Genomic DNA, 11,786 nt, shown 5'->3' on the forward strand with positions numbered 1-11,786 from the left:
TCCAAAGTCTTTTACTGATTTCTTAAAATAGGAAAATAAAACAGAGCAAAATCATACTGTTGCCCTGAGAGCCATGTGGCCACGCTGAGAAGCACTTCCTCTGACCATGTGCATGCCCATCCGTGACCAGCAGGAAGCAGAACGGTTTACAGCAATTTTCTACACGCACAACATGTAGACAGAATCTAGTGGGCACCAACATGTCATTTTAAGTCTTCCAGTTCCACATCAGAAAGTAAAAATGATATGGTTTTAACACTTGTTTTTATTTAACCCAACATGTCAGAAATTTCATCATTTCACTTTCTAAGCAACATAAAAAGTTTGTAGAAATTCTGCAGTCCTTCTCTCACAGGAAATCTACATGCTCACGCCTGCCATGCTTCCTACCCACGGCCAGCACCGACTCCTCTTCAGTTCTCGGGTGTGGCCAGTGGCTGCTGTGCTGGACAGGAGAGCTGTCTCCTGAAACTGAGGGTAGAGGGGATGCCTGTGCTGTGTGGGCAGGGGTGCATGTGGGAAACCCATGAAAGCAGGAGGATGTGGTGAGGAGAGGAGGGTCCTGCCTTTCTCCATGTCTAGCCAATAGAAACCAGGCCATCATCACCACCACCACTATCATCACTTTCCCACTCAAACCATCACCACCATCACCATCACCATCACCATCAAACCATCACCATCACCACCATCACCATCTACATCACTACCACCACCATTACCATCAGCACCATCACCACCATCACCATCTACATCACTACTACCCCATCACCATCAGCACTAGCATCACTACCACCACCATCCACCACCATCACCATCTACATCACTACCACCACCATTACCATCAGCACTAGCATCACTACCACCACCATCACCACCATCACCATCTACATCACTACCACTACGACCACCATCACCACCATCACCATCTACATCACTACCACCACCATCACCATCAACATTAGCATCACTACCACCACCATCAACATCAGCACTAGCATCACTACCACCATCATCACCATCTACATCACTACCACCACCATCACCACCATCACCATCTACATCACTACCACCACCATCACCACCATCACCATCTACATCACTACCACCATCATCACCATCAGCACTAGCATCACTACCACCATCACCACCATCACCATCTACATCACTACCACCATCATCACCAGCATCATTACCACCACCATCACCACCATCACCATCTACATCACTACTACCCCATCACCATCAGCACTAGCATCACTACCACCACCATCCACCACCATCACCATCTACATCACTACCACCACCATTACCATCAGCACTAGCATCACTACCACCACCATCACCACCATCACCATCTACATCACTACCACTACGACCACCATCACCACCATCACCATCTACATCACTACCACCACCATCACCATCAACACTAGCATCACTACCACCACCATCAACATCAGCACTAGCATCACTACCACCATCATCACCATCTACATCACTACCACCACCACCACCACCATCACCATCTACATCACTACCACCACCATCACCACCATCACCATCTACATCACTACCACCATCATCGCCATCAGCACTAGCATCACTACCACCAGCAACACTAACACCACCATCACTGCCACCACCATCACCACCACGAGCACTATCACCACTACCATCACTGTCAATGTCACTGTCACCACCCCAATGAACACCATCAGCACCAGGTTCTAAGGATCCAGGACTCATCCTGGCACACCACTGTCTTGTGCCATTCCTTGGTGACCCAATTCACTCAGCACTCCTGGCCTCCCCAGCGGTCCTTCTGCTAAGTTGGACGTTCTTCACATGGGGAAACCTGGAGTTGGAGGGCAGAGAGGAGCAGGTGGAGGCTGTGTTCAAGACCCAGGTGGCGCAGGCTCACAGAAGCACCTCCTCCACATCCTCAGCCTCTCAGGAGCTCATGGTGGGCTCCTTGCCCGAGCTGCCCTCTGCTCCTGTTGGAGGACTTTGCAGTCATTCAGGGTGGGCCCAAGAGTGCCAGAGGACCTACTGTGGGCATCTTCCTTGCCCTGGTGGGGGGTGGCTCGCTGGTTGGACTAGGGCCTCCCCCAGCTGCGTTTGCCTGTTGGAAACTGGGGAGCGGTCGGGGCGCCCTGCTACAGATGGGTCTGCCCAGCTCACCCGCCAGCTGGAGGTGTCCTGGAGCCCAAGTCCTCCCCAGCCAGTTTCCAGCTCACCAAAATACCTGGGGCTTAGAGTAATCTCCTTTCTTTCCTCTTGTCAGCCAGCCAAGGCCAGGGAGGTGGCTCTGTTTGGGCAGCCGTCTCGCTGAGCTGTGAGCCCGGCTGTGGGGCGGGCAGGCTTGGCTTTCCACTGTCCTCTCATTTCAATTTATAGGACTGAATGGCTTGCAGCTGCTTCCGAGGGATGCGCCTGTGACTGTGCTCACCATTCCACGGTGGGAGAGAGGGCGGCCAGCCCAGCTGGGGCACATTAGAGCCGCACCCACCGGCTTGGCACCGGGCGCAGCACAGACCTACCATCAACGCAGACTTGCGGCTCCCAGCACAGAGGCCTGCTCCTGGGCCGGGCGGGGAAGGGGACCGTGGCCAAGGCCACGTTGAAGCCCACAGCCGTGCGTGTCTGAGCCGCAGACGAAGTTCGCCATGGCTGGCCGAGGGGACCCCGGACTCATGCTCAGGTGGTGGATATCTGAAGCCTTCTTCTGGACGTGCTCCCTGTGCACTGGGGACTGTAGGGGTCGCAGGGTGGCACTCAGGAGAGGGGGAGTCCTTGGGGTGTCGTGACCCCCAGGACTGTTCCTTCCCTTTCAGCTTTTGGGTTTATCATCATCTCTCAGCATCACCGAGGGTCTGGGATGCACAGAAGAGTGTTTTTCCAAACTAGAAAACAGAAATCAAAGCTGCAGGGTAAATCGGCCCCAGGCTCATGACCGGTCCCCCTCCCCTCTCTTTCTTTCATTTTTTTCTTCCTTCCAGTTAGTAGGATCCGCTGGGGAGATGCCTTGTCAGCACCCAGCTGGGCCTGGGCTGGGCCAGGGTCTCAGGAGCAGCCCCTCCCACAGCCAGGCCAGAGCCTCGAGGTGGGTGGGCTGGGAGGGGTTGAGCCCCCAGGGCCTCATCTCCAGGGTGTGAACAGCTGTTTTGGCCACAGTGAATCCAGATCAGCTTGAGGGTGAGCTAGAGGGGTGGGGAATCTGCGCTCACCCTGCCCTCGCCCACCTCGCCAGTGCCTCCTGAGCCTGCCTGGCGCCCTGCGCTCCTCTTCCCTCTCAGTCTTTGGGCCCCGGCACCTTCCTGGGCCAGGCACCTCCTGCACAGTCGGCTCTGTGCCTACGGCCTACAGGCGGCCACCACGACCCGGGCAGGGGCCAAGGGCCGCTCTGCAGTGGCACTTTGCTCCACCAGCTTCAGCGACCTGAAGGACTAAGTTTCACATGAATTTTGCCTGGGATCCCTGCCTGGCCGTCCCCCTTGTGAAAACTCAGAAGATAGGGAGTTGCTGAAGGTCTGCTCCTCCGAGTCAGACAGCATCACGTTTGCCTGAATGTTGTTTTAAGTGAAAGCCTTTAGCTCTGCAATTGAGTTTCATCATTTGCCAGGTTTCATTTTTTGAAGCTCAACTGTTCAGGGTTAGAACTCGTAACCTGTGTTTCCTCTCTGAACCCTGTAGGAGCCAGAAGAGGCGGCTCTGAGGGGAGCCGGGTTGGTCTGCGGCCCTGAAGCCGAGCAGGGAAAACCAGCATCTCAGCAGAGGGTCAGAACGCGGGCTGGGCGGCCCACCCAGGGCCTGCCCCTTCTCCCCACCTCTCCCAGCACCCAGCGCCAGGCCTCCGGGGAAGAGGGGTGAGCAGGCTGCCACAGCGTGGGAGTGCAAGGCCCCCCGAAGATGGCCGAGGCCTGGCTGCGGCACGGCACGCTCTGCCCGGCTCCCTCTGTTTCGGACCTTGTGCTTCCCGGGCAAGGCTTTTTCCTCTCGTTCTCCATAACTTTGATTTTCAGGGACGTGACTGTTGTTTACATTTAGATGCAAGTTTATGCTCAGGACCAGCTCAGTCACCTGCTCCTCTGCAGGTCCTTCGACCTTGGACTTTGAATTTTCACCTATAATCATCAAAAACGTGTTTCACAGCTCTTCAGTGATTTCCAAGGTCGAGGCCCAGCCTTCCCACTCCTGCTGGGGAGGGGACACTTCAGTCCCTCTTCCTCTGTGTCATCTGGTGACTTCATGCTGGTCAGCACGTGTGGTGTCTTTTGTTCGTGGTGGATTGTGGGGACACAGGGTCACAGGGTCAGACACCAGTCTGTCATGCTCTAGGACAGGAGAGGAGTCTGTAAGCTTTTTAAAAGTGCACTGTTGAGTTGTGCAGTGAGGCCTGACCCCTGGGGACCTTCTGCAGCAGCTGTGGCCCCCCCGGCTCTGCCTGCTAACCCTCCACTGGTGTTTCTGGCAGGCAGGGAATCGCTCCCTCACTTTGCACAGTGCCATTTTTCTGCCCAGCTAAGATGTCATTCACACTTGATGTCACCTGGGCATGTGGAGAACCCCAAGCTTTGCCGTGGAGGCTGTGGGACCAGGCTTTGGCCCTGGGATCTGTGAACGTGAGTCGACGGCGCACACACCACTTTCTGCCTGAGCACAGGAGGAGAAAGAGCATCCTCCCCTCTCCCTCTGCCAGGGGAGTGGGCTTGATGCAGGGTTGGGACCACCGCAGGCCACTTCCCTGTGGGTCCCTGGAGAGCAAGGATGGGTTCCAGGGGGCCAAGCCACAGAGAACAAGGGCTGGATGCCTGGCTGGGGGCCGCCAGGCCAGCTCCTGCACAGCAGCCTCTGTCCAGGTGAGTCAGGCCGTGGTCACTCTGGCCTCCGGAACAGCGTCGGAGCCTGGTCCTGGTTCCCAGCACAGTGCCACGAGTGTTTTCATGTAAATCTCATTTCCTGGGACGAGCTGCTGACCCTGCAGGTGCTCAGTGCACATGCCCCTGCTGAACACTGTCACCAGGGGCACCTTGGGCAGCAGGGCTGCTGGCTTCAGTTCCTTCCGAAAGATGCCCTGATGCCCTCTGCTCCCACTTGCTGGCCGAGACAGCTGCTGTCAGGGCACCCAGCAGCGCTGGCCCTCCTGCTCCTGGCTCCCTCTTCCTCCACCTTCACTCTCCCCACGGAGGGCCTCGTCCCGAGGAGGCTCCCTGCCTGTCCCCCGGGCCGCTCCCTGCCCTCTGATGGACAGCATGGCTGGGTTCAGGCTGGTGGGACCTTCTCCTAAAACACAAAGTCATGGCCCACCTCGTGCCATGTCCAAGCCTGGGCCTGGGTGGGTGGGCCCCATGAAACCTCCCAAGCCTCAGCTTCCAGGCTCCAGGGGAGGGTTGTGACAGAGCCTGTGGCAGGTGCCGCCTGGCGGCTTTGTGTGGCAGCTGGCTGTGCCGAGACGGGCGCTTGCTTCTCTTCCCTGTGCTCCCCACGGGCCGGCGAGGCATTGGGGAGTCACCAGGCCCTCACAGCGCTGGCTCCACGCGCAGGGGAGAAGCGCCTTGGGTGGAATCTTCTCGGAGTCTCATCTGAAAATAGATCCTCAATTTCACAGACAATTAGGGGCTTTCCCTGGAACCCATTAAGCCTCACCCAGCGCCAAACCCAGGAGTGGTCTTGCTAAGTGTCTGATGCCAGTGTCACAGGCTGTACCTGAGAGGCCAGGACACCTCCATGGGGCAGCGACCAAGCCAGGGGACCAGACCACCTGGGCACGAATCTGTCCTCACTGCCACGTGGCTTTGCCAGGGGTGAGAGGCCAGTGCACTGGGCGAGCTTGCCAGGTGCCACTGTTGCCTGCCCGGCCCACACCCAGCTCCGGTGCCATCGGCCAGGACCTGCTGTCAGCCGCCTGTTTCCCATGCCCCCACCTGGGAACTGTGGGGACGAGCCGTGGGGACGAGCCACTGCCCAGCCTCAGAGTCGCACCAGCACACTGCCTCCGTGTGCTGGCTCTGCTCTGCCAGCTGCCCCTGTGCCTCCACCTTCTCTGGTGCCTCCACAGGGCAGCATGGGGCTGGCGGCAGCCTGTTCCCGCCTGTGGCACCCGAGGCTCTGCTGCCTCACACTCCCTCCAGGGTCCTCTCGGGATGCTGGGCAGGGCGTGGGACCTCCCCCAGGAGTGCCAGCCTCAGCCACAGCTCTGCCGACCTGGGCCAGGGTCTCCTCTGCAGGGTGCTCCAGGGCCAGGGCAGCAACGCGGGGGAGGACGGCCTGGAGGATGCCCGAGGGCCCCTCCCGGTTGCAGTCCTGCCTGAGGACACAGCAGTCTGCCCTGAGCTGCCATGAGAAGCTGTAGCCGGTGGCCAGCATCATGGCCAGGGACTGCCAAGGCCAGGGAGCGAGGCCGGAGGCCAGGAAACACAGCCCCTAGGTGGAGCCCTGCACAGCCTGCGGGTTCCCCTGCCACAGAGGAGACAGGCAGGCCCTGCGCTGTGTGCCCTCCCCACCCCCATCCACTCAGAGCCACACCCCACGCTGCGGCCCGCTGGCCCTGGCCACGGGCCTGCTCACCTGGGACTCGGAGGAGGAAGGCTGGTGCTCTTGTCCACGTATGAGACGGACCACAGAGGTGACTTCAGAAGACTCTTCTCCACAAGCTTTAAACGGAAAGGTTCCCAGGAAATCATGAGTTAACCAGGAAATCCAAGACTCACTTGCTTATCTACTGCACTTTTGATATCCCCAAATAATTTTAGTCGGCTTCATTGTGGGATCTGCCACGTGTGGACATCATTTTCCATGTAGAGACCCCAGATGGCAGGTGCAGGTGAGGACCGGCTCCCGTGTGGTCTGGGCCCATGGTATCAGAAGGCAGCATCTGGGCCATTGCAGAGGGGCCCACCCTGACCCTCACCCAGGGAGAACCATGGCCGGGAAGTGCGGTCAGCAGCAAAGCCTGGTTCTAGCTCCCCACGTCACCCCCACCCCACGCCCGGTGACTGCAGGACTGGCTTCTGCTGCAACAACCTTCTGACCTCCTTTCCTGTCAGCCTCGCCTGCCCTGCCTCGGGGCCAGGCACCGGCGACACCCTCTCATGGCCAGCTCTCTGTCGTCACTAGCCCCTGAGTCGTTCCTCTGCAGCCTGCAGCCCTTGGAGGTGGCCTGGTCGACCCTGGGTGCAGGCCTCCTGGACTACCTCTCTGGGCTCTACGCCGGTCTGGGCAAGGTGGCCCTGCAGGCCAGGCCAGTGCTGCTGCCAGCAGGCTCGGGAGAGGCCACTGAGTGGCTCCTACAGAGGTGGAACCCCTTGTGGACCTGTTCCACCAGGTGCCTGCTGTCTTGGCCTGGGGCAGCGGGTCAGGCCCCGAATCTGCACACCTCCTCTGCCTGCTCAGACCCACCCCAGGAAGGAGTGCCCCTCCCAGCTCACACTCTGCAGCCGCCCGGGGCCCTGCCGCACCCCTGGCCTAGGGCCCTGCTGGACCAAGAAGGAGCACACTGCTCTCCCCTGCCCTGAGCTTTGGCAGCAAAAACAAAAAAGGAAGGGAAGGGGAGGGCCTCAAGGTCACCAGCCTCGCGGTGGCCTGCTGGATTCTGAGGTGCCTGAGTGGCCAACGTGGCGCCTCTCAGCTGGTCCAGGGAAACCTGGCTCGGGAAGCTGAGCTGGGCTGGCGTGGACACGGCTGCTCTGACCCGCACTCTCCACTGTCCCAGCAGTGAGGAAGGCGAGCAGGGAGGGGCTCCCACACCCGGGCACCTCCAAGGACTGCCCCAGGATTGAGCTGGAGGCCACGGGGAGCCATGAGGAGCAGGCGGTATGGGCTCCACCAGGCAGGAGCCCTGCCAAGGCCAGCCTGCCTCCACAGGAGCCCAGAGAGCATCAGCATGCGCTAGCCACCGGAATCCAGAAGTCAGAGCGCCACGCGGGGTTTCTGCCCAGGTCTCTCCTTCCCCAGCCTCTCAGCCACGTGGTACAGGCACACGCAGCCCACTGACCTCGGCTGGTGTGGAACGACGTCTGGGGGCAGAGGAGGCCCACCTGCAGATCCGTCTCTCTGTTTCCTGTGCTGGGCATCCACAAGCAGGGGGTCATGCCCCGGGGGGCCCACAGCTTCGCCTGGCTGTGCTGGCCTCCCAGGGCACCTGGGCAGGGCTGGCCTCCACAGGGAGGAAGTGTGCATCCAGGAGAGCCGGGAGGCCTGTGCCACTCTCTCCAGGGCCCACGCAGAACTCAAACCCTGAGCCTCAGGCAGCATAGCCCAGGGCCTTGCTTCCGTGACCTGGTTGGGCTGACCAGCTGGTTGCCGAGGGACTGTGCTCAGGAGTGCCTGCCCTGAGAAACCGCTGCGGCCAGGCGGCCAGGGGTTCACAGGCCTGGCCCTGGGCACGGCTTCTCCCCAGTACTTAAGGTGTGCATGCTCTTGAGGCCCGTGGTCCTTGCCAGCAGCAGCACTGGACGTCCACTGCCAGAGGTCAAAACATGGGTGGACAGACTGTGCAGCCACAGATGGACCCCAGGAGGGCAAAGGAGAGGGGTGGCCCTGGGTCCTGGCCCTAGTCTTCCCGTCCAAGACTGGACTCCACAGAGGTGAGGGCGTCAGACACGCATCGAGCCACTCGCCAGCTGAGAGGAGAAGCGCAGCGTGGCCATCCGCTCCCCACGGCTAGCTTGCTGCATGGAGGACAGGGCTTCTGGGCGGCCTTTCTTCCCAGGACAGCGCTTGCTCCCACTCAGGAATGCTCGGCCGACTGTCTGTAGACACCGCCCTCCACCCGGAAGGCCAGAACTGGTGTGGTCTGCTTGGATTCGGGTCTCCCTGGGAAGACCGGTCAGGCTGGGCCGCCCGAGGATGACCCTGTTCTCATGGCTGGGCAGGTGCAGGGAGAGATGAGTCAGGAGGTGGCCACGCGTGAGTCAGACAGGCCACACCCAGTATGGCGCTGCCTTGGGGGCAGAAGCGCCTCCCTGCAGCCCTCAGTGGATGCTCGGCCCCAAATAGCACGAGGCTGACACTCGGTTTCTTGGCCTCTGGCCAGCCTCCTACCGCTCCTGCGCCCCTTCCCAGTGTGCAGCCTCTCCCTCCGTCCAGGCCAGGGGCACTCTCAGAGCGGCACCTCCCGGCTCGGGGAGGGCAGGGCTCCCAGACGGGGCGCCAGCTCCGCTCAGTACGGGGAGTGGGAGCCACGGCACACATCCCCTGGGTCAGTCACTGCCTGCTTCTCGAGGCCTGCGGTCTGCGGGGAGGGGCCTGGCGCGGCCTGACCACTCACACTGGAGGCAGAGGTGCAGGCCAGGGGTGCTGGGGGAGGACGCAACCTTGTGGACCTGAGCCGACTGCCAAGCCCGGGGAACGGGGCCCCGGGAAGATGGGTCAGTCTGGGCCAGCCCCCAGGATGACCCTGTTCTCATGGTGCGTGAGCACAGCCCCATCCTCCCTGGGCCTTCCCTGGGTCTGTGAGCCCCCAGACCCGGGGTCCTGTGTGGCCCAGAGGTAGGCAGGACAGGTCTGTGCCTCCACCTTCCCAGGTCTGTGCCCGCGGTGGGCCACGTCCTACAGGCAAAGTGCACCAGAGGGTCACAGCCACCCACAGAGCCTGTGGAGCCACTCTGCCGTCCTGTGGCTGTCCGGCCCTCGGGCAGTTGCTGACAAGTCTCACAGGTGTCCTCCCTCCTGCCGAGAGCCCACCACTCAGTCCACTCAGCTGACCACAGTCAACCCCTCAGCCTGGGCATCCTGTCGTCACACGCCTGAGGCTGGCCACCCTCTGGCTGTCCTTGTCCTGCAGCTCCTCCCCCTGCACCTGCACCATCCAAATCCTCCGACGAGGAATGGGCTCCCTGGGCCCTTCCGCAGCAGCCACCCTCCATGGCTTCCGTGGTGATCTGTGTGAGCCGCAGGTCTCCAACTCAGCAGGCGTCCACAGACACTGGGCCTGGGCTGCTGAGTCCTAAATAACAGGAGCTCTCAACCCTGCGGACAGAGAGGTCTCCTGTGGCATTTAGTAGAGCTGCTCTTAGACGACCTCTGTAAGAGCCACTCTGCAGGGTCAGCTGGATTGGATTACGAGGTGCCCAGGATCGAAGGGGTCATGGGTGCTGATGAGGTGTGTCTAGGGACGTTTGGCGTGTGGGATAGGCAACTGAGCACGGACAGCACCGTCCAATAGGCCAGTCCGTTTGCTAGACTCTTCCATAGGACTCTGAAGGGTGCAGCAAGCACAGGCCGGCAGAGCCCACGGGGCAGTGGGACGGGCCTCACGGCACTGGTGGGCCTCGACTTGCCGAGGGGCTGTTGCGGTGCAAGGCGGGCAGCAGGGCTTAGGCCTCTTAGGTCTGACTGAGGGCACAGGAGAAGGGGGGACCCTGCCCCTGCGAGGTGCCAGGGAAGGTCCACTGGGGGCTTCAGGGGGATGTTTGTGACATGACGCCTGGGCATGAGCCCTGTGAGCCCCCAGGGAAGTCTCCTCTCCTCAGTAAAGGGAGTGTCCTGGGATCCCACCACAGTCCCCTCGAGGGACAGTGGACAGAGCTGCAGGCGGATGGTCCCTGCAGCTGAGCGAGCTCCGTGCTGCAGAGACGTCACCTCAGTGACCACCCAGTGCTCCACTTTCCACCCTCACCCAAGGCCGGCCCCAGAGGAGGTGGCCTGCAGCTCTGAGGCAGGACTTCAGCCCTTTTCATTCCATGAAGACAACCCTGGACGTGGGGCCTCGCAGGCTCAGGGACGTTCTTTCCTCGTCTGTGAACCTCCGCGAAACCACCAGGTGGCCTGGTGACTGAGCCCACGTCCCCACCCTCCCCAGAAAGGGTCCCAGAAGAAGGGCTGCTCAGGTTGGACCCTGGTGCTAGGCAGGGCCCAGGGCCCTTGCCCAACCGAGTGCCTGGGCTCCACCTCCACTCTTGGTGTGGTGGGTCCTGCCCTGGACGTCCACTGGGAAGGGGCTGTGGCTGGACACCAGGCCCTGCCCCTCGGGCCTGCTCCACACCCCGCCTTCTGCATCTCTGTCCCGTAAAGCTGCAGTGGCTCCTTCTCTCACTTTGGATGTTCACGGCACGAGGTGAAGGACGTTCCACTCTGCTCTGCTGGTGCAACCTGGAGGCCGGTTTCCACACTGGGCAGAGGCCAGCAGACAGTGCTTGGAGAGAGGACAGCGCGTGCTTTCTCAGAGGGAGAGGAGCAGTGTGGGGCCACAGCTGGGAGCCACAGGAAGTGCAGAGTCTGACCGTGGCACGACCGTGGTGTGGCTGGAGTCTGGGACAGCAGAAGGGCCCTGCTCTGCTCTGAAGTCACCAGGGCCGGGGAGGGCTGCAGCCCTCTTCCTTGAGGCCCGCAGGCCCCTGCTCTGCTTCCCAGGGACCCTGAGTGCCAGCAACCCGGGAGCTGGAGTCACCTGGGAAAGACCCTCCTGGCCTGAGCGGGCCTGTCCAGCATGAAGCCCAGCAGAGGCAGGAGGGTGGACACAGCGGGTGTGGAAGCCATCCCTGCTGGGGGTAGCTGGGTGGAAAGGCTTGGGCCTGCAGCCTCCTGTGAGGCAGCTGCTGCTGTGCGGCTCACTACAGCCCGCCCGGGGCCTGGGGGCAGCGGCAGCAGGGCGAGGAGAGGGTCTCCCAGGGCCTGGAGCTAGCGAGGGACTGCCCGCCTCACATCCAGCATCAGCCTCCTGGCTTCAGAGCGCGGCCCACAGGGAGGCGAGCCCGTTCAGCCGCCCAGGCCCCTGTGCCCCGGCTCACCAGCACCGCGCTGCCGATGGGCTGCGCCACTGTGGAGTCACATCCCAGACCCTT

The sequence above is a fragment of the Urocitellus parryii genome, chromosome 13 (genome assembly GCF_045843805.1).
Source record: "Urocitellus parryii isolate mUroPar1 chromosome 13, mUroPar1.hap1, whole genome shotgun sequence".
Taxonomy (NCBI): domain Eukaryota; kingdom Metazoa; phylum Chordata; class Mammalia; order Rodentia; family Sciuridae; genus Urocitellus; species Urocitellus parryii.